The sequence below is a fragment of the Oncorhynchus mykiss genome, chromosome 28 (genome assembly GCF_057628025.1).
Source record: "Oncorhynchus mykiss isolate SJ-2025 chromosome 28, ASM5762802v1, whole genome shotgun sequence".
NCBI lineage: Eukaryota > Metazoa > Chordata > Actinopteri > Salmoniformes > Salmonidae > Oncorhynchus > Oncorhynchus mykiss.
The window spans coordinates 20693155-20715264 of record NC_143049.1 but is presented as its reverse complement, the minus strand read 5'-3'; the positions used below and the strand labels follow the sequence as shown (position 1 = coordinate 20715264).

General features: G+C 41.0%; 1 protein-coding gene across 6 annotated transcripts in view; it reads left to right on the top strand.

Moving 5' to 3' along the window:
- Positions 1–22110, top strand: part of LOC110508699 (disks large-associated protein 1-like) — a 120243-nt gene that overhangs the window by 24545 nt on the left and 73588 nt on the right. For all 6 annotated transcript variants that reach the window (XM_090225619.1, XM_036966553.2, XM_090225618.1 and 3 more), the window contains exon 2: positions 17670–17750. The gene's annotated coding sequence lies outside the window, so the exon portion shown is untranslated. The remainder of the gene's footprint in view (positions 1–17669; positions 17751–22110) is intronic.

Here is a 22110-nt window from a genome sequence, read left to right as displayed (position 1 = left end):
AATTTGCTACAGAAGTAAAAATAATCCTGCAGCGACAGGAAATGTTAATTAATATGTGGAGTATAATTAATGGACATTTTTGTAAGGGTTGATGCATTTTTCGTAAGGTAAAATCATGTCAAAAATGTCCATGTGGAAATTACAAACTTCAGAAGCCTTTTTAAACCTCATACCCTACAAGTTTTAAAGTTAAGATCAAATGAAGGTTCTACATCTGTAGTTGATCTGACAGGCAGGAACCGACTGACCACTGGAGCGTGCTTCACTTTTCATTTCTAGCTGGACCCTTGCCAGTCCAGTCCCTTGACTTCACAATGTTCCTTGGCACCCTACCAAGTCGCCTTTCTGAATCAGGTGTCTTGTTATTTTTTAGAACATTCTTAGAGGAGGAATCCTTACCCGGTTTGAGTTTTTTGTTCTAGATTTGTGTCAAGTCACCTCACGAGATGTTGACTCTTCCGACTGCTTGGTGTCTCTGTGAGAAGGTTAATTACATTTCAATAGCTGGCTGTTTTGGAGCATGTGAAGATTACTCTAATGGGCCATAGCTATACAGCTATTTTTAAATCCTTTAGTTAAATTATATATACTTCCTTTTGTGAAATATTCTTGCATCATTTTACACACAGTATTTTTCTCTACCCAAACATGTTTTGACCAAGCACAAATTTTCTTCAAAAGAGAATGCATGCAAGTGTGGCTGAGGTGGTTAGGTGTACAGAATGAGTAACTCTACCTGAGACCTGAAGACCCATGCTAGCTCCGAGAGCTCATGCCTAAGCTCTACTGTAGCTCAGTGGGCTATCGTGATCTTGAGTTACACCGACAACATAGGTTTGTATCTGTAAACCCCAGGTCCCCAACCATACAAATCGAGAGCGCTGTAGGAAAGAGGTGGAGAGATTATAATCTTGTCATTCTTCCAGCCTCGGCAGTTGTGACTGTAACATGTTAATCAGGATTTGGGGAACTGTGTGCTCTGACAGACTCAACAGGACATGCTGAGGAGCCCAAGTGACTAACTACTGTACCCTGGGTATGGCTGGTTAAAGACCTCTGTGATGACACAACAGTAACCTATGTGAGTGTACACTGTGAGTCACTGTCAGTGAATTGGAAGATAGTCAAATTGATTGCTAACAGATGGTGGCAGATTGACTGGTCAACTTAACTTTATATAATTTCCCCATCATTCACTGTATCAGTCTATTTCTCAATTTCAGAGTATAATTTTTTATGTGAAAACATCACAAAATTCTGTGGAGAGGAATTGTCTTGTTGAAAGATTTGTCTTGTTTCAGGAACAGCCACTAGTTCTGACATGTTGATGTTTCAGTATATGCATTATTTAAATCAAATGAAATGTTATTCATCACATGTGCTGAATACAACAGGTGTAGCCCTTACAGGGAAGTATATACATGTCTTTCCCTGTAAGCCTTACAGGGAAAGGCTTACAAAATACGAATAAGAAATAAAAGGAACAAGTAATTAAAGAGCAGCAGTAAAATAACAATAGCGAGACTATATACAGGGGGTACCGGTACAGCGTCAATGTGTGGGGGCATCGGTTAGTCAAGGTAATTGAGGTAATATGTACATGTATGTAGAGTTATTAAAGTGACTATGCATAGATAATAAGAGTAGCAGCGGTGTAAAAGAGGGGGTGAGGGGGCAATGCAAATCATGTTCAGCAGTCTTATGGCTTGGGGGTAGAAGCCTCTTGGACTTAGACTTGGTACCGCTTGCCGTGCGGTAGCAGAGAGAACAGTCTTTGACTAGGGTGGCTGGAGTCTTTGACCATTTTTAGGGCATTCCTCTGACACCGCCTGGTATAGAGGTCCTGGATGGCAGGATGCTTGGCCCCGGTGATGTACTGGGCCATACACACTACTCTCTCTAGTGCCTTGCTGTCAGAGGATGAGCAGTTGCAATAAAAGGCAGTGATGCTCTCGATGGTGCAGCTGTAGAAACTTTTGAGGACCCATGCCAAATCTTTTCAGTCCCCTGAGGGGGAATTGTTTTTTTATGCCCTCTTCATGACTGTCTTGGTATGCTTGGACCATGTTAGTTTGTTGGTGATGTGGACAGCAAGGAATTGAAGCTCTCAGCTTTCCACTATAGCCACGTCGATGAGAATGGGGGCATGCTCGGTCCTCCTTTTCCTGTTTTCCACATTCATCTCCTTTGTCTTGATCATCTTGACGGAGAGGTTGTTGTCCTGGCACCACATGGCCAGGTCTCTGACCTCCTCCCTATAGGCTGTCTCATCGTTGTCTGTGATCAGGCCTACCACTGTTGTCATCGGCAAACTTAGTGATGGTGTTGGAGTCGTGCCTGGCTGTGTAGTCATGAGTGAACGGGGAGTACAGGATTGGACTGAGCACGCACCCCTGAGGGGCCCCCATGTTGAGGATCAGCGTGGCAGATGTGTTGTTACCTACCCTTACCACCTGGGGGCGGCCCGTCGAAGTCCAGGATCTAGTTGTGGAGGGAGAGTTTAGTCCTAGGGTCCTTAGCTTATTGATAAGCTTTGAGGGCACTATGGTGTTGAACGCTGAGCTGTAGTCAATGAATAGCATTCTCACGTAGGTGTCCCTTTCATCCAGGTGGGAAAGGGCAGTGTGGAGAGATTGCATCGTCTGTGGATCTGTTAGGGCGGTATGCAAATTGGAGTGGGTCTAGGGTTTCTGGGTTAATGGTGTTGATGTGAGCCATGACCAGCCTTTCTAAGCACTTCATGGCTACAGCCGTGAGTGCTACGGGTCTGTAGTCATTTAGGCAGTTTGCCTTAGTGTTCTTGGGCACAGGGACTATGGTGGTCAGCTTAAAACATGTTGGTATTACAGACTCGCACAGGGAGAGGTCAAAATTTCAGTTAAGACACTTGCCAGTTGGTCAGTGCATGCTCGCAGTACACATCCTGGTAATCCATCTGGCCCTGCGGCCTTGTGAATGTTGACCTGTTTCAAGGTCTTACTCACATTGGCTGCATAGAGCGTGATCACACAGTTGCCCGGAAAAGCTGGTGCTCTCATGCATGTTTCAGTGTTATTTGCCTTGAAGCGAGCATTAAAGTCGTTTAGCTCGTCTGGTAGGCTCATGTCACTGGGCAGCTCTCGGCTGTGCTTCCATTTTATAGTCTGTAATGGCTTGCAAGCCCTGCCACATCCATCGAGCGTCTGAGCCAGTGAAGTACGATTCGATCTTAGTCCTTTATTGAAGCTTTGCCTGTTTGATGGTTCATCGGAGGGCATAGCGGAATTTCTTATAAGCTTCCGGGTTAGAGTCCCACTCCTTGAAAGCGGCAGCTCTAGCCTTTAGCTAAGTGAGGATGTTGCCTGTAATCCATGGCTTCTGGTTGGGGTATGTACGTACAGTCACTGTGGAGACGACGTCATCAATGCACTTATTGATGAAGCCAATGACATATGTGGTGTACTCCTCAATGCCATCGGAAAGAATCCCGGAACATATTCCAGTCTGTGCTAGCTAACCAGTCCTCTGGCTTTGCATCTGCTTCATCTGACCACTTTTTTTATTGACCGAGTTGCTGGTGCTTCCTGCTTTAATTTTAGCTTGTAAGCAGAAATCAGGAGGATATAATTATGGTCAGATTTGCCAGATAGAGGGCAAGGGAGAGCTCTGTGTGTGGAGTAAAGGTGGTCTAGAATTTGTTGTTGTTGTTGTTGGTAAAAACGGATTTAAGTTTCCTTGCATTAAAGTCCCCGGCCACTAGGAGCGTCGCCTCTTGATGAGCGTTTTCCTGTTCGCTTATGCCAGAATACAGCTCATTGAGTGCATTCTTAGTGACAGCATCGGTCTGTGGTGGTATGTAGACAGCTATGAAATTACAGATTAGGTAGATGGTGTGGTCTACAGTTTATCATGAGATTCTCTACCTGAGGTGAGCAAAACCTTGAGACTTCCTTAGATATCGTGCACCAGCTGCTGTTGTTTACAAATATACATAGTTTGACTCCCCCTTGTCTTACCAGACGCCACTGTTCTATCATGCCAATACATAACCAGCAGTATGTTGATAATGTCATCGTTCAGCAACAACTCCATGAAGCATAAGATATTATGTTTTTAATTTCCCGTTGGTAGTTTAATCTTCCTCTTAGGTCGTCCATTTTATTTTCCAATGTTTGCATGTTAGCTAGTAGAACGGATGGCAGTGGGGGTTTATTAGATCGTTTACAAATTTTCAGAAGACAGCCTGACCTCCATCTTCACGTAAATGACAGGGATTTGGGCCTGTTCCCGGGAAAGCAGTATGTCCTTATTTGATGTTTACTATGAGTGTACTATGATAGCTGTTTGAGATTATAAAAAGATTAGAGTACATTATTATAATACACTTTAAATTGATCAGAATGGCTATTTTTGATTATTCTCTCTATATATATTATATAGACACTGTACACATTTACCTCGTACCCCTGTAAATCGACTCTGTAACGGTACCCCGTGTATATAGCCAAGTTATCGTTACTCTCAGTGTATTTTTTACTTTTATTATTACACGTTATTACTTCTCTATTTTCTTTCTCTCTGCGTTGTTGGCATTTCACTGTTAGTCTACACCTGTTGTTTACGAAGCCTGTAACAAATAACATTTGATATGTCTGTATTAAATTATCATTTTATTAATCTACTTCTTTGACATACTTTAACCTGCACGCTATGAGAGCTGTTTCATAATGGATTAACGGGTTCATTTTTCTAATTACTTGAATCCTCATCTCAACAAGTCCTCTGGGAGAGTGAATAGAGATAAAAATATTTTTTCCAAACGAAATACAAATACAGTAATTGACTTGGTTCTGCAGTTCTTGAAATTATAATTTATTTGATAATGTTATGAATATCAAAAGCTCTATAGATTTTTGCCCAGGCCATATGTTTTATCAATCCCTGTCTGAAGCTATAAAAGTGCAGTACAAAAGAGAGCTTACTGTAATATCAGTTAATGACAAAGATGGAAATGTTATTTTATAGAAACCAGTAAATGGTGGGGAGCTGTCTCTTACTCCAAATTCTGACTGCAATGTTTCACTTAATTCTCAAGTAGATATGTTGGTTCCCATAATTTACTAGTCATATGTTATCCTTAAATGTCAATGGTCGACAAAAAAGTGGAATTTAGGTTTGTGTATTTCATGGTTTAATAGTCACTGTATTGATTCCTTTCAGAATGACGGATATCATCCAATCTTGGAATGCCACAATGCAATACTACTACATGCCATATAACTATGATTTCTGTGTATTCATGAAACCAAGATGAATCATGAAATTACACATTAGTGGGCTATCATGTGATAATTAATGCATTTTTCTATTTAACTCGCGGTACTGTGAAGATATCAAAACATGGCTTTCACCTTTCTAAAGAAACTATTACATTTGTGACCTGATTCAGGAAACTAGGCATATGTCACAAGTCACGACTTCACAGGGGAGCCATTTGAATGTAAACATTATTTTTTGCCAGAAATGCCTTCTTGAACATGTGAACGTTCATGTGCCTTAATATCAAAATCATATGCCATCTGTAAATAAGAATCAAATTGTTATATTATGAGTCTAGTTGGTTAAGCCACAGAAAAGGTAGCAACCTTCCCACTAGCCATGATTGGCTGAGATAATGAGTGGGCTGGACATGCCGAGAGAGGAGTTCGGATTGGTTTGCCATAGAAGCTTGGCAGTCTGTTGGTAATACTGTCGGACACAGCTTTTTTCTTAAATATTGTATAGTGGAGCTGCATAAGTGTGGCTCTCCACTTTCTGGGGGATCAAGTTTTAAAATCCGTGGAATTGGAGAATGATAGCTAAAGAGATGGAGGAAATATCTGTCCCCGGATTACATCTTCAAACTAAGGGCAACTGTGGTATGGCATTCCTGACAGGGAGACGCGTCCATGCAAGATGATCTATACAGGTAAGATAGTCTAGTGTTTAGCTAGCTAATGTTACATTTTCAGATATTACATGTTTCTAATGTTGACAGAAAGGGGCTTCATTTCAAGCTAAAGTGTACTGTTAGCTAGCTAGCTAACATCAGCTGGCTGGCTCCCTAGCTGATGTTATCATTTGTTTCCCAGAGCCGTTTGGTCTTCTAGTTAGAGCCTAATGTTAGCTAGCTAACATTGAACATGGTTGGTTAGCTCCCAGCACTGTGGCATTGTTGGCACTGTTCATTGTTGTTTAACTAGCTAATGTTAGCTGGCTGGGTCATTAACTAACATTATGTGATGTGTGTGCACTTACATGGTGTTTACCTAGCTAGGTATATTGTTTACCTAGCTAGCAAGCTATATGTCTTAAGCTAAAGTGTACTGTTAGCTAGATGGGTAACGTTAGCTGGCTGGCTCCCTAGCTGACGTTATTTTTCGTTTCCCAGAACCGTGTGCTGTTCAGGTTAGAGCCTAATGTTAGCTAGCTAACATTGAACATGGTTGGTTAGCTCCCAGCACTGTGGCATTGTTGGCACTGTTTATTGTTTAACTAGCTAACATTGGCTGGCTGGCTTGTTAGCTAATGTGACGTGTGTACAACACCCGTTGAATATGGCCGGTGTTAGTAAAGGTCTGCAAAAAACGTAATGAAATTGTTGCCAGCAATTTAGGCTGTTTTCATGTTATCCGGAGGTAAACAAATCATCGGCCAGAGCGTCGATTTGTTTCGCTTCGAGAGCGAAACTAGATGGGTGGGGCTAAAGCTTAGGGTGAGGGTGTGAACGATGCTGAATGGGTGTAGACAAAGAAGAGCTCTTCACTAGATAGAAAAACATTCAAAGGCGATTTTCTCAAAAGTGAGTTTACAAGTTGATCAACTTTCAAAGCAGAATTACTTCCCCATTGTTCCTCAAATGCAGTGTATGATATACCATTTTGTAGCTCTAAGTCTCTACTTTTATATAATGTAAAAACACAATTTCAAATTTTGCTACATAAAACCGAAAATAATCCTGGTGGTGAGTCACATTTAGCCATTATGATGAGCCATTGTGACTGCCATAGTAGATTCTACGTAAGATTTAACAGCGGTAAGCACACAAGACAGATATCACCCATATTCCTTCATCTCATATCCCTACTGCTGTTAGGGTTGTAGATTGAATGCTGTCAAACTCCGAGATAAGGCTGTATTATTCACACAGTATCAGATCAGTGGTGCTAGTTCAGAACCATGGATTGCGCCAAGCAGACCTCACCACCAAACTTGCACAGTGCAGCGTTTCAAAGTAACTCACTGTTACATTATTTGTCATGGTGAATGGCTGTTGATGATCAGAAATTGACTTTATACAGCTCTCAGTCATGAAATTGGTTCTCATACTTGCTGTTATTCTGTCTTTGCTCAGCGCTCCCCTCAACTGTAGAAGCTATTCAGAGAATGTTCACGTAGTACCATGCTGTGTGAATTATGGATGGATGTACGGTTCAGTAGGTTAGTGTCCCAGCTCATGAGCTAAGTGTTCAGATTTGTGATACTGGCCTGGTTTCTGTAGGATGAGGGTGGTGGTGTGGTTGTGGTAGCCTTACAGTGACCGATACTATAACTAGACTGTGAAGGATCCACTTTTAGGTTGGATGAGGATTTCCCCATGCACTCGCCCCTGTGTACTTCTACCCTCTGGAAGAGGAATGTAGGGAAGTATGCCATGTAAACAATGAAACCGGGATGTATACAGTATCTTGCAGAGACTATCGCAAAAGCCTGCTTAATTAATCAACTTGCCAACGCAGCTTCTTATCTCTAATTGGTAGTGGGTTCTGTTGAGACAAAACTGTGTATTGGTGGAGAGTAAAGTCCTGTGTGTGTGCGCGCTTGCATGCATGTGCATCGCTCTGTGTGCGCGTGCATGAGCATCGTTCTGTGTGCGCGTGCAGTGTGATCCCCTGCTGGGAGGATGGAGCCACTCAAGCCTCCTGAAGGAAAAAGTGCAGTGACTGCAGTCAGACCACTTTGGGCAAGGCCACAGGCTTAAACACACAGATCAAGAGTGGTTACAGCCCGCACAAAAGGCAGTGAAAAATGCATGGGAACGCACAATGCAGTGATGTCAGAGGAATAATCCACTAACAGTATCTGGGCCACTGCAGCTGGGGTGGAGGAACAGAGGATCCTCAGCTATATGAGGAGCTAGGCTCTGTCACAATGGATGGCAGAATGGGAAGAAAGAACTGCGAGGTGGGGAGGAAAGAGGAGAAGGGAGGGGGGGTTGGATTGCCAGCAGCATATTAGTTGTGGTTCTGACTGACTGAGAGTGGCAATGCCAACAGCAGCATTGACTTGAATCATTCCAGCTGACGCAGAGAATCCTTTGCATCCTAGAAAAGGGGATTAGTCCCCAACAAGGCAACAAAGTGTTTCTTTATTACAGCACAGGCAGGCTGTGAATGTCTCATATGTTATGCCTCCCAATATATATACATATATATATATATATTAGTGCACAACATTTTGTCACCCTCCTAGTGGATATGAAGAGGAACTCAACCTGCAGTGTACAACCTGAGATGAGCAGTGTACAACCTGAGATGAGACGGTGAGAGGGCCTCAGACTGTACTGCAGACAGTAACTGTTCTCTCTCAGCCCAGCTACTGGTGAAACGGGAGAGCGAGATAGATCCCTAAAGCTCATAATCTTATCGGTTTAGCGCAGAGAGGGAGCAAAGTTGGACGATTGACTTGTCAACATACAGCTTGCAGTACAGTACAGGTTACAGTACAGAACTTTGGAGAGTTTGTAGGAAATAGGAATATTAACAGGTTGGTCTGGGGAAGAGATCCATGTGATCTGGGTTTCAGATTTCTGGTAACAATTCATTTCTATTGGGTGAAATCTGACTCTACTCAGTAATTGACTAAATTGACTTTGCCTCAACAAGTGATAAAATATTGTTTCTTTAATGTAATTACATTTGAAGGACTGACGTGAAACAGTTTAATGTGTGAATTAACACATATTTAAATTAATGAGAGCAATACATAAACAGATTGCTACAAAGGGCCAAGTAAATATGCATCAATCGATAAAACATGTCATTTGATATAACAAACTGTTTTAAGAAAACAGTGTTAAATGAGCAGTTTTCTCAGGACAAGGACATGGGACAGATTCCAATGCATTGTGCATGTTTAAATCACTATTAATCTTAATCTAGGATTAAAGATGGGATTCTAGGAGCAGATCAAGGAGTTTGAAACAATCAGTTAGGCTTTTACATATTTATTTCATTAAGTCTTTGCTCGAGACGGCATTTGTTGCAAATTACTTTGGGGAGCTTTCAGTTTTCATACAGTGGAGAGTTTTCAGCTTTCCAAACCATATGACATCACCTCACCTAGAGACAGACACATACAGTTGAAGTCGGAAGTTTACATACATTTAGGTTGGAGTCATTAAAACTTGTTTTTCAACCACTCCACAAATTTCTCGTTAACAAACTATGGTTTTGGCAAGTCGGTTAGGACATCTACTTTGTGCACGACGCAACTAATTGTTCCAACAATTGTTTACAAACAGATTATTTCACTTATAATTCACTGTATCACAATTCTTGTGGGTCAGAAGTTTACATACACTAAGTTGACTGTGCCTTTAAACAGCTTGGAAAATTACAGAAAATTATGTAATGGCTTTAGAAACTTCTGATAGGCCCATCTGGGGTTAAAAGCACAACTGTGTCTTGTGCTTTTATTCATCACATCAACCAGGTTTCCATCCAACGATTTCATACGGATGAAAGTCATAACCTGGCTTATGGAAGCAGGAAATGCTGATACATTTTATAAATCGCAACAGAGAATTTGATCGTTCAACATGTTGGGATCCTTTTGTGTGGGTAAAATTAATTATGGTAGAAATGTCAGTGGAAATGCATGCATTTTATTAGGCTACAGAATAAATCAATTATGATGAACCTCAAACCGTGGCGAAAGTGTACGTTGATGAGCTTGATGCTCCTTTCCAATAAATATCCAGGGTCTTATTCTGGTGACATGATGATCAATGCTTGGCTGTCGTTTGACAAATAAAAATCTATTTTATCCATAATAATATCATCATGTAGGTAGCCTACCCGCACTGTATCTGTGAGCTATTGGCTAGAGCGCACTTGCCAAGACTAGAGTAGACACATTTGCAATATAACGCAACAGTTTTTATGACAATACCATTAGTAGTGTTGAAAATGCGATGGAAACAGTACATAGGAATTCAACCACAAATGTTATTTTTATGTGCACTACTGTACGTCATCACGCACAGCCTTTTTATCCACAATAAGTCTGTTTGATGGAAACACATATCTGGTGGGAAAATATAAAATATAAACATTTTAGAATATTTGCATGAAAATCTGTCGCCAATTGGATGGAAACCTAGCTATAGACCTATGCTTGTAGAAAATGTTTATTGACATTTTGTTCTTAAAAACGCCAATATTTACATTTTGAAAGACATTGGATTATGTAAATTACTCAGGGTTGATGTATAATAATCGGTTACATTGGTGCCGTGACCCTGATCATTCAAAGCAGACAAAGTGTATTGTAGGAAGACTTGTGTTAGCTCCCACTACATTATCTCATCTGGGTAACATGGTCTTGATTAATGCCATCAACTGTCGTTTGACCTAACACCTGATTGGTTATGCAGTAGGCCTAACCCTAGACTAGTCTAGAGCGATGGCCACTCTACCGTCTGGTTGTGCAGTATTGTCAGGTCACTGCTGCGTTTTACACTGAAATTATGTCTACAGGTCAAGACAATTTGACTTAGCCAAAAAGATGACCTTGTGAATCATTTCTAATTTATTTATGCACACTGCATACTGCGCTCTTCTGGGTTTAACGTGGCGTTACAAAGGAATAAAAAAGATTAATATCTGCAAAGCTTTTTAAAATCCCCTGATGGAAAAAAATAAATGTTGTGTATTTAATCGTTCTGTGACGTCAGCTACTCCAATGCTGAGGACTGTTGTTCATTTTAGGCTGAAAAGTGAGTCCCTGCCTAAATGATAACGGATGATACATGTGGTATTTAACTTTAATACTACAGTATTTCCAGTGTGGGAGTAATGTCAAATTTCTCATAGTCGAAGACTAGCTGTACAGTTTAAGATCAGTTCAGTCCAAATCGTGGCCCACCCACAGGCCTTCATGGTCCTTCTATGAGAGTCGATATTCTACGTTTCTTATTATTCCTTGTATCATGATGAAAGATAATTATTCTACAAAGGCCAAAGATCATCCCTGTGGCCCACACAGAGCTATTCTGCCCCTGTGAGCCTGTGACTCATCATTCAGTCTGTGTCTCGAGGAGAGAATCTGTTGGCTCATCCACAGACAGAAGGGTCTGTGAGGTAATGGAGTGACCTACATGTGGCAGCAGGTTAATGGATCCTATGATTAATCAGAGTCACCCCCTTGTTATATACACTATGTCCAGTATGTCTGGAGAGCTAGGGGATAGTGGTGAGAAGCCATTCAGGTTTTAATTTAGGCTACGTTCTCTTATTATGCTATTGGGGAATAATGGCACAACTATGAGATTCAAATCTCTTGTGACCCTGCTAGTCCTAATTAAGGAGACTAATGTGTTTAAACTATTAGGAACTAATGGGGGGGAGAAGAATAATGATAATTAAGCAGCCTAGTCTCATAGACTAGACGTAACATTATAAATGTGAATCCGGGACACTGAAATTAGTAACCATACCAATTATAACATAAGGCAGAAGGTTACTTATTTGCAACTTTGTAACTACGTTTTTGCTACTTTGCAACTACTTAGCATGTAAACTAACCCTTTCCCTAACCTTAACCCTTTATCCTAACTCCTAACCCCTAGCTTAGTAACGTTAGCCACCTAGATAACGTTAGCATTAGCTACCTAGCTATCAAATCAAAGTTTATTTGTCATGTGAGCCAAATACAACAGGTTACAGTGATATGCTTACTTACAGGCTCTAACCAATTGTGCAAAAAAGGTATTAGGTGAACAATGGGTAGGTAAAGAAATAAAACAACAGTAAAAATACAGGCTATATACAGTAACGAGGCTATATACAGGCACCAGTTAGTCGGGCTGATTTGAGGTAGAATGTACATTTGGATATGGTTAAAGTGACTATGCATATATGATGAACAGAGAGTAGCAGTAACATAACATAGTCTTATGGCTTGAGGGTAAAAACTGTTGAAGTCTTTTTGTCCTAGACTTGGCACTCCGGTACCGCTTGCCATGCGGTAGTAGAAAGAACGGTCTATGACTAGGGTGGCTGGGGTCTTTGACCATTTTTAGGGCCTTCCTCTGACACTGGCTGGTGTAGAGGTCCTGGATGGCAGGCAGCTTAGCCCCAATGATGTACTGGGCCATATGCACTACCCTCTGTAGTGTCTTGCGGTCAGAGGCCGAGCAATTGTCATACCTGGCAGTGATGCAACCAGTCAGGATGCTCTCGATGTTGCAGCTGTAGAACCTTTTGAGAATCTGAGGACCCATGCCAAATCTTTTTAGTTTCCTGAGGGGGAATAGGCTCTGTCGTGCCCTCTTCAAGACTGTCTTGGTGTGTTTGGAACATTCTAGTTTGTTGTTGATGTGGACACCAAGGAACTTGAAGCTCTCAACCTGCACCACTACAGCCCCGTCGATGAGAATGGATGCGTGCTCTGTCCTCCTTTTCCTGTAGTCCACAATCATCTCCTTAGTGTTGGTTACGTTGAGGGATAGGTTGTTATTCTGGCACCACCTGGCCAGGTCTCTGACCTCCTCCCTATAGACTGTCTCGTCATTGTCGGTGATCAGGCCTGTCGTGTTGTCTGCAAACTTGATGATGGTGTTGGAGTCGAGCCTGCCCATGCAGTCGTGGGTGAACAGGGAGTGCAGGAGGGGACTGAGCGCGCACTGCTGGGGAGCTCCAGTGTTGAGGATCAGCATGGCAGATGTGTTGCTTCCTACCCTCACCAATTTGTAACATATACTGTATGTTTTTGTACATTTGTAACATTTTGTACGAATGGCAATGATATATTGCATGTTAGTTTTAGTTTTTTCTTATGAAACACTTAGAAATCTCAATTATAAAAAGCAATATAGAAGTTAAATATTCATGTTATTTAGGAGAATAGCTAATTTCACGCCCGGTCACCATTCATGTTCTCTCTTCCTCATAGTGTGTTTACATAAAGTCAGAGAATTAGCCTACAGCTGCATCATATCCTCTCTGTGTCGTTATTGAACTGAATGGGTCTTCATCATCTAGCCTAGAGCAGTGGTTCTCCATCCTGGTCCTGGGGACCCAAAGGCTGCACGTTTTTGCCCTAGCACTACACAGCTAGCCTGGTTGCTGTCTCTGTTCAACTATTACATTCCTCTACTTGCCACTCCTGTAATTTGCCAAAGAAACTGGCATTTTGGCAATCTTCAAATATGAACATTTTACCATTAATGAGCTTGAGGAGATCAGAGGATTTGATCCTGATTGATAACCCTCACAGCTGTCTTCCAATCACAATGTTTATGCAAATTAGACTGATAGAACATTTTCCTAACACAATTCATACATTTGATTGGAAAATTCAAACATTTGAGCATTCTGACATAATACATTTCATTGTAAAGATAAACAATGGGTGCGGGGAGAACAGAGGATTCCTCTTAATTTAATTTTTACCACCAGCGAATGTGGTCACATTACACCAAAGAGGCTCTCGCCATTCAAACGTACTGTTTTATATCCAGTAATCAAGAGCAAGGTGCTTCTTTCCTCTTACTTACATACATACATACATACATACATACATACATACATACATACATACATACATACATACATACATACATACATACATACATACACTGGGTGTACAAAACATTAGGAACACCTGCTCTTTCCATGACAAACTGACCAGGTGAAAGGTGTGATCCCTTATTGATGTCACCTGTTAAATGCACTTGAATCAGTGTAGATACCGGGAAGGAGACATGGTAAAGAAGGATTTTTAAGCCTTGGGACAATTGAGACATGGAATGTGTATGTGTGCCATTCAGAGGGTGACTGGGCAAGACAAAAGATTTAAGTGCCTTTGAATGGGGTATGGTAGTAGGTGCCAGGGGCACCGGTTTGAGTGTGTCAAGAACTGCAACGCTGCTGGATTTTTGATGCTCAACAGTTTCCCGTCTGTATCAAGACTAGGCCACCACCCAAAGGACATCCAGCCAACTTGACACAACTGTGGGAAGCATTGGCGGCAACATGGGCCAGCATCCCTGTGGAATGCTTTCGACACCTAGTAGTCCCTGCTCCGACGAATTGAGGCTGTTCTTATGGCAAAATGGGGTGCAACTCAATATTAGGAAGGTGTTCTGTGTATATTGCTACTTCTGGGACAGCTACTGGTTCAAGAGTTATAAGAGTAAGCGCACTATATACATAGAGTAGGTTTTTAAAGGACCAGAGTTTGGTCTGCTGTGTGGTAAGATTTTTGCCATGGAAAAGAATTGGCAATACTGGTATTGTCCCGGTCCAAGTAAATTGTACGCTGACAGATGTGCTTTTGACGTGCAAACTCATTCCTAGTGTGTGTTTGTCAGTGGTTGGATTTTAATAAGCCAATTTCAAGTCAACAACTTTGTCTTTTAGCGTTCCGTTCCAAAAGATGTTTGCCAGTCGAGTGACAAATTATTTTTGACAAACAAATTAGTTTGTGAAACAACAGTGCCACAAATCACTTGTGCAGATGATGAAGTACTGCCTGTAAAATCAACCCTGAGAAGAGGGAGAGAGGGGGCCCATTATTAACATCTGAATCCTGAATAGTTCCATTTCATTTCAGCAAGCCATGACACCCACTATCTCAGGTTGTTCTGAAATTGTTTCTGTAGTTCGAAACAGATACTATTGGCATTCCTGAAACATCTGAATCCTAGAAATTAAAATGGTCATTTTGGGTGCAAACAATTAGCTGAAATTTTCCCGAAATCAAATTATATTTCAACTAAATAATGTTTCAGGAATACTAATCGTATCTGTTAATAACTACAGAAATGATTTCATAACAATCTGAGATGGTGGGTGTTGAAATCCTCTTGTGCTTTTTGAGGTGGAACAAACCTCCTTACAGCACAATGATCCCTGGCAGCTGCTATATGCTTCCGTACAGTTCCTTTCTGCTTTTAAACTGCTTTGCCTGCCGCATTGCTCTCTCTCTGCCTCCTTTCTCCTTGCCAGCTAATAATCTAAAATTACATTTTAATTAACTTTGAATAGTACCCACCTTATGCTTTCCTGAGGCCGTTGCTAAGCCGTTCTAAAAACGCTGTGGCCAAGGGAGGTTTCATTTCATACACTTCCCACCAACCGAGGCCTTTATGTGATGTCACATTCACTCAGATTGCCACATAACACACAGCAAAAGCATATGGAAGAGGATAAATGTTACGAGATGGCTATATTGCAACAACTTAAACCAGGAGGGCAAAGAACAAGTGGAGGAATCTCCTTCCGCGTCACTTCCCTTTCTCTGTTCTGACATGGCACACAACAAGAGCTTCTTTTACTACCACCTGCAAAGTCTAGCGGAAGTTTGCTTTAAAACAAAACCCCAATCTCTTCACCTTACATCAACGTCCTCCATTAATTCCTTTGCCAGAGTAGCAGACCTTCCATCTCCCACAGAAATTCAATCCGTGTCCCTTCAAATCTGAACATATTGCATTATCCACCCGCAGTTATGTGTTCCCCTAGCCCCTTAGGCAGTGCCATACATCAAGGGCCCTGGCTGTTCTGCTCTACTCTGCTCCTCTGCTGTATCTTCTCATTGTGCCACTGGTTTAATATTCCCCAGCGTCCCGGTGACTGGGTTTGACGCTGCAGCGGGGGGAAGCTGCCTCATCACATGAAGTAATAGATAGAGGCTCATAAATGATCCCCATCAGTCATAGAGCGCTGAGGCTGGGGAAGAGGCATAATAATAATAAGCAATGCGCGTGCCACGTCCACCTGAGCATCTGTCTTTTTCAGCCGTCTATTTCCTGTTTGAGTGGTGCAACATCCACTTGTCACTTAAATCTCGCAGGTTTGATTGATTTTCATTTTACTCCTGTGACTCTTTCATACGCTTGCTTGTGCATGTCGTTTCTTATGCTAAAGCTTCGTCAGGGATTTAACACATCTCTACACTTACATCACAAGAAAGAAGAAGAAAGCAAGAAAGAGAAGAAAGCTACATTTCTTTGGATGGGTGTTCATTTTTTGTGGAATTTGAAATAAGTAATTTGCTACAGTTGAAACTTTAACTAATTAGATGCGCTGAAAGCAACAACTAAAAATGAACACTCGGATTATAATGATATTATGTCTGATCTCACAAACAATGTAAAGTATGTATAGATGGGTGTAATCTAGAGCCAAGCGTGTTGATACTTAAACTGAGGGTGCCATGCTATTGACACACTTGTTTGTAACATAACGTGATAACAACAGTAATTAATGAGGCAGTCTAGACAGTGTAGGTGAGTCCAAGTAGGCCTAGACAGAGGATTTTTTGTGTGGTTCCAGTCGTGTTCCATCCTTAATGTTAATGATGACCTTTGCTACAATAAGGGCAGCAAATGGCTGACAATTGAATTAGGCTAAGCTCAATATGAATTCTAACAGCCAGATAACCCTCTTCATGTTAGTGAAAAGAGGGAGATGGGGGGTCTACTTCCCACCTTGTCAAACATGATTTTACATTGGGTATGAATTGAATGAATGAAGTGTTGGGGAACAGATATGGTCAGGAGGACAGGAGAGGGTGGGTTGGACGTGTTAGGGTATGGTTGCAGTGTACTGAAATAAACAGCCTAAACAGTTTTTGTGTGCACTGTTTTGCACTGCATAACCAGGCAACCTCCATGTGCTCCAATCGACTACCTGAACTTATTACTAACCTATTATGACGAGAGAGAGTTGCGTGTGTGCGTCCTTGTGTGTGTGTAGTGATTTTGATTGTTACGAACATTTGGGGGCATTGTGGGAGATTGGGAATAGAGAGAATCACAGCACACACCATAAATTCAGCTCATCTGGGAAATCAACACTGTGTTCAAAGTCATTATATCCTCTTTTTGTTGGCAGTTTACAAGTTTATGTTATGGAGTCTCATCAAAGATAACATCTAATGATCAAAGCCAATGATGCTTGTCTGTGTGAATAATAATGTTGCCGGAACAGCGTGTGCTGTGTTACATCCTAGGGCTAGGGGGACTGGCGATGTGTAATCAGGGACATGTTCTTTTTAGACCTTGGGCAAAGCTGGGGCTTATCTCAAATTGTACTCATGGCTCCTCTTTCAGAACAAAGGCCTGTGGAGTAACGGCTGAAGAAGCTATTTCATAATTTAGCTGTGGTATCTCTGTCTGCACCACTGTACTGTAGCTGGCCAAATTAGCATGAAGGAATTCAAGTGTCAGTGCGTCCAACTATCACTTCAGGATTTCTGATTGCGCAACTGGCTCGGTGTGAACCCTGTGTCATCTGAACTGAAAATTCAATTGAATTGACTTTAAACAAATGTAACAATAGACAGTGTGTTGTTTCATGAGACATCACTAATACATCCTAATGAAATGACCCTTTCTGTTTGTTTGCTTTTGTCTTTTCCAGTGGACTATATCGGTGTGAAGGCTAACACACAGGGATTCTGATGCCTTCCAGACAACAATCTACGATGGGGAATTGAAGAGGGTGAGTAGGATCACTAACGGTTAATCATGAGTTTGTTTAGGGTTAATTGAATTGTATACATGTGTACATTATATTGACTGTGGCCACTGGCTAGGTCAGACCAGACTAAACACATTTGTCTTCACTTGAAGCCATTCAGCCAAACAACCCCTCAGCCACACACCCACTCGATCATAGATACGTATCGCAATTCTTATATTTTAGAGGGGAAGAGGGGAAGAGGGGTGATAAAGGATCATGACAGGGACCTCTAAAGGCCTGAGGCAGAAATCAGAACAGACTTTCCAGTGGTAGCTGGAGGTATAAAGTAACACTTCAAAATGCCGGTCACAGAAAGATGAGGCCAAAGCGACAGGCAGATGACTGACCTGGCAGTCAGAGCTGTCAGTTTGGCCCAGTGTAACACGGGAGAGTGAGAGACAACAGGCAGACAACAGGAGCAAAGTGACGCACAGAGGCTCTGCAGCAGCCTGGGACAGCCTGGTCAAAAGCAGTGCGGTAAATAGAGAATAGGGTGCCATTTGGGACACAGACAGGGTCTGGTAGCAGGGAGAGAGGCCAGTTAACCTCACATTGCACGTATCTGGATGATAGTCTTCTTAGTTCTTTATATCACTGCAACCAATGCCATGAGAATACCAAGTATGATATGTTTTGAAGGGAAAGCCTGCAGCTAAACAACAAATTGTAGCTGTGGATGAAATGGAGATCATGATGTCCCGGGATGGAATAAAGAAACAAGCTTTTAGCTATGACACACTGAGCTGGTGAGGAGAGGAGTGGGGTGGAGAGGAGCCAAGAAGAGAGAAAGGGAGTAAACCGTCTGATCAGAACCACAGCAGGGCAGCATTCTCAATTCAGTTTGAAGACTACAGTGGAGAGGACCCGTAAGTGAACATCAGAGGGCTTTCACACTGTCTCATAATATTCACTGCCTCTTTTAACAGCTGCGCACACAACCTTAATTTTTATGTTGCCCTGCATTGGCTCTACCCCATGTGTTTTCACATCTGACCCTTGCAATTTGATTGGTTGTGCCAAGTTAACAGTACACATTTGTGTCAGAATTCTGCCTAAGCGACTCCATCAACCGCTTTTGGGGCTGTGGTTAAAAAATTGAAAGTAAAAAAACAAAAATCTTGCTTCCAGCAGTTTCAGCTGTGATGTTTTTTTTCCTAAGTGCACCAGAAGGTGAGACGTAGTGCAAAAGGCACTCACTTGGAATCTGTACTCCATTCGCCCCTGGCGAAAACACTGCTCATTAAATCTTAAGAGAAATTGTGTATTTTTTTATTTTTAGTGGTGTTATTTCTGGGAGGGGCAGAGATCTGATGATAAAGTAGATAGTGGATTAGATGAGAAGGAAGCATGAACAACAATTATTGTTGGATTATACAGGTTAGAAATCTAAGGCTTTTGGGCTGGTAGTAATGTATTTACAGTAGAATTTGCTGTAGAAGCATGATGAGTGGAAGCATAAAATAAAACCCTGCCTATAATATATTCAAAAACTGTACTCAAGTACTGTAGCTTTGCTGTATGGCAGCTTGGAAAGCAGTCCCAATACATGTTTGACGAGTTGATGACAAGCATAATACGTTACTGTGGGTGTCTGTCTGCTTTACAACTGATGCTGCTCACTTGACATCAGCTCACTCTGTCATACTTAAGCAATAAGGCCCGAGGGGGTGTGGTATATGGCCAATACACCACGGCTAAGGGCACGGACTGCCTGGACACAGCCCTTAGCTGTGGTGTACTGGCCCTATATCACAAACCCCCGAGGTGCCTTATTGCTATTATAAAGTGGTTACAAACAGAATTTGAGCAGTAAAAATAAGTGTTTTGTCATACACATGGTATACCACGGCTGTCGGCCAATCAGCATTCAGGGCTCGAACCACCCAGTTTGTAATGCTAATTTTATCATGGCATTGTTGAATAGTCGTTTCTGATTGGCTTGAAGGGCATTCTAGAGTGTGCATTACCTTCCTATAACACACAGTATATTTACAAAAATTACATTACAAAAAAATTTGGCGACAAATACGTTTTTTTTTTTTAGCAGTTCGTATATTTGAGTTTAACCACTTTGTTGTATTATTTGGTCTGTCTTTTTCAGGTGGATTAAACTGAAATTTCAACCAACTTTCTAAGGCTAGTTTAAAAACTAACAATATTTTGGAGATTTCATTTTCATATAACTGAAAGTGAGCTGAATAAAGGGAAAAAAGCCATTCTTGAACATGGGGTGAGACATTCTTACTAATTTACTAGAGAACCATTTCGGATTTAGGTATAACTTTTGTATGACTGATGCCTTTAGTGAGAGGTCTAATGCTTTAATATTTAATCATTTCTGTCCTCCAAATTCATATTTGTTATATAAATAGGCCCTTTTTAATTTGTCTGGCTTGCCATTCCATATAAAATTGAATATTTTTTTCTTCATATAATTTAAAAAGCAGCTCACTAGGTGTAGGCAAAACCATAAGCAAATATGGTAAGCAAATTCAAAATCAGCTATGAAAACCAGTCCTGGTTTCCCCAATATTTCATAGTTGTCACGCCCTGGCCATAGAGAGGCTTTTTATTCTCTATTTTGGTTAGGCCAGGGTGTGACTAGGGTGGGCATTCTATGTTCTTTTTTCTATGTTTTTGTATTTCTTTGTTTTTGGCCGGGTATGGTTCTCAATCAGGGACAGCGGTCTGTCGTTGTCTCTGATTGAGAACCATACTTAGGTAGGTCTTGCCCACATGGGTTTTGTGGGTAGTTGTTTTCTGTTTCGTATCTGTACCAGACAGAACTGTTTCGGTTATTATTTTTGTCATTTTCGTATTTAGTGTTCAGTTGCTAATAAATTAATTATGAACACATACCACGCTGCACCTTGGTCCTCACCTTCTTCCACCAACGGCCGTGACAATAGTATTCTATTGTTTCCAGTACTTGTCTTATATTATCTCCAATGTATCGTTGAAGTATAAAAACCTGTCTGATTTCGGATTAATAATATCCGACAATACCTTTTTTAATTCTATGCGCTAATCATTTTGCTAAAGTTTTTGTGAGAGGCCTCCAGTTTTGTAAATAGACTGGATCTTTATATTTCCAATTTGAACCCTGTTTCCGTAATAATGAAATCAGACGACCTTGTTGAGTGTCTGACATTCTACCATGTATAGATGAGTGGTTAGAACATGCTAATAAAGGTCCTCTGAGTATACCTCCACTTGTATACCATCCAGCCCTGGAGTTTTCCCGGTCTTTAGTTGCATCAAGAAGTTCCTCTCTGTAATTTGTCCTTTCTGTACAGCTGTTAATTTGACATTATTAATAGAAAAAAATATATACAATTAGCTTAGTTAGAGGAGATGGTGGAGACTGAAACAAAAACATATGCTTAAAGTACTTTACTTCCTCTTTCAATATATTGTTTGGTGAAAATGGGTGACTGACATTTGTAACAAGTTTCAGTAAATTATTTTTGGTAGCATTTCTATGTTGAAGATTAATAAATCATTTAGTGCATTTGGTGCAAAGTTTGCTTTATTTTTAAAAATATATTGCACTTTTCTTGATAAAGTGCCTACATTTATTTTTATTTTTCCTCTAACTTATTCTGAGCCTCTATGGTACTGTTTTTGTTGCTATCTATGTGTACTGTTAATCCTTCCATTTCCTTAGATGAGTACTGAATTTCATGGCCTCCAAAGGCACATAAGTGTCCCATACAATAAGGGGGATCTGCTGTACCTACGTTATTGCGGAAAAAGTCAGTTATCATCCAGTAGGCTTGATTTCCAATATCCTCGCCCCTCGTGGAAATTTTATAGTTAATTCTTACATGTTCAATGTTTGAGCTGCTTATGAAAGCAAAAGTCAAATGGAAAACATTGTTAAATTAAATGTTCATAGTTGCAAGCTAGGACTGATGGTTTGGTTAGCTAAACTAGCAAGAGTTTTTTGTTACCAAGGCAACTACTGTTCTATCTAGTAAGCTTGCTAGCTACTTCAGTGGATGTTGAACACATTTCTAGCGGTAAATGTGTGAAATTATAGCCATGATATCAAAGGGCTAATCAACTCGAGGCTTTATGCATTCTCTTGAAAATAATCCATGGATGGTTACTTCTACTCCACTAGCGCATCGTGGAACACACCTTACAAGTCGTTCATTATTTTCCAAAGAATAAATAGCCCTTCTTTGATTATTCCTTACATATTATATAGTTGAAGACCAGTGGCAGTCGGTTCTGTTTAAAATGAGGGAGGACAAAAAAAAATGTTTAATGCGCATGGCCTTATTTCTATTACACAATATTGGATGACTGTCATTCATATTCCAATCACCCAGTA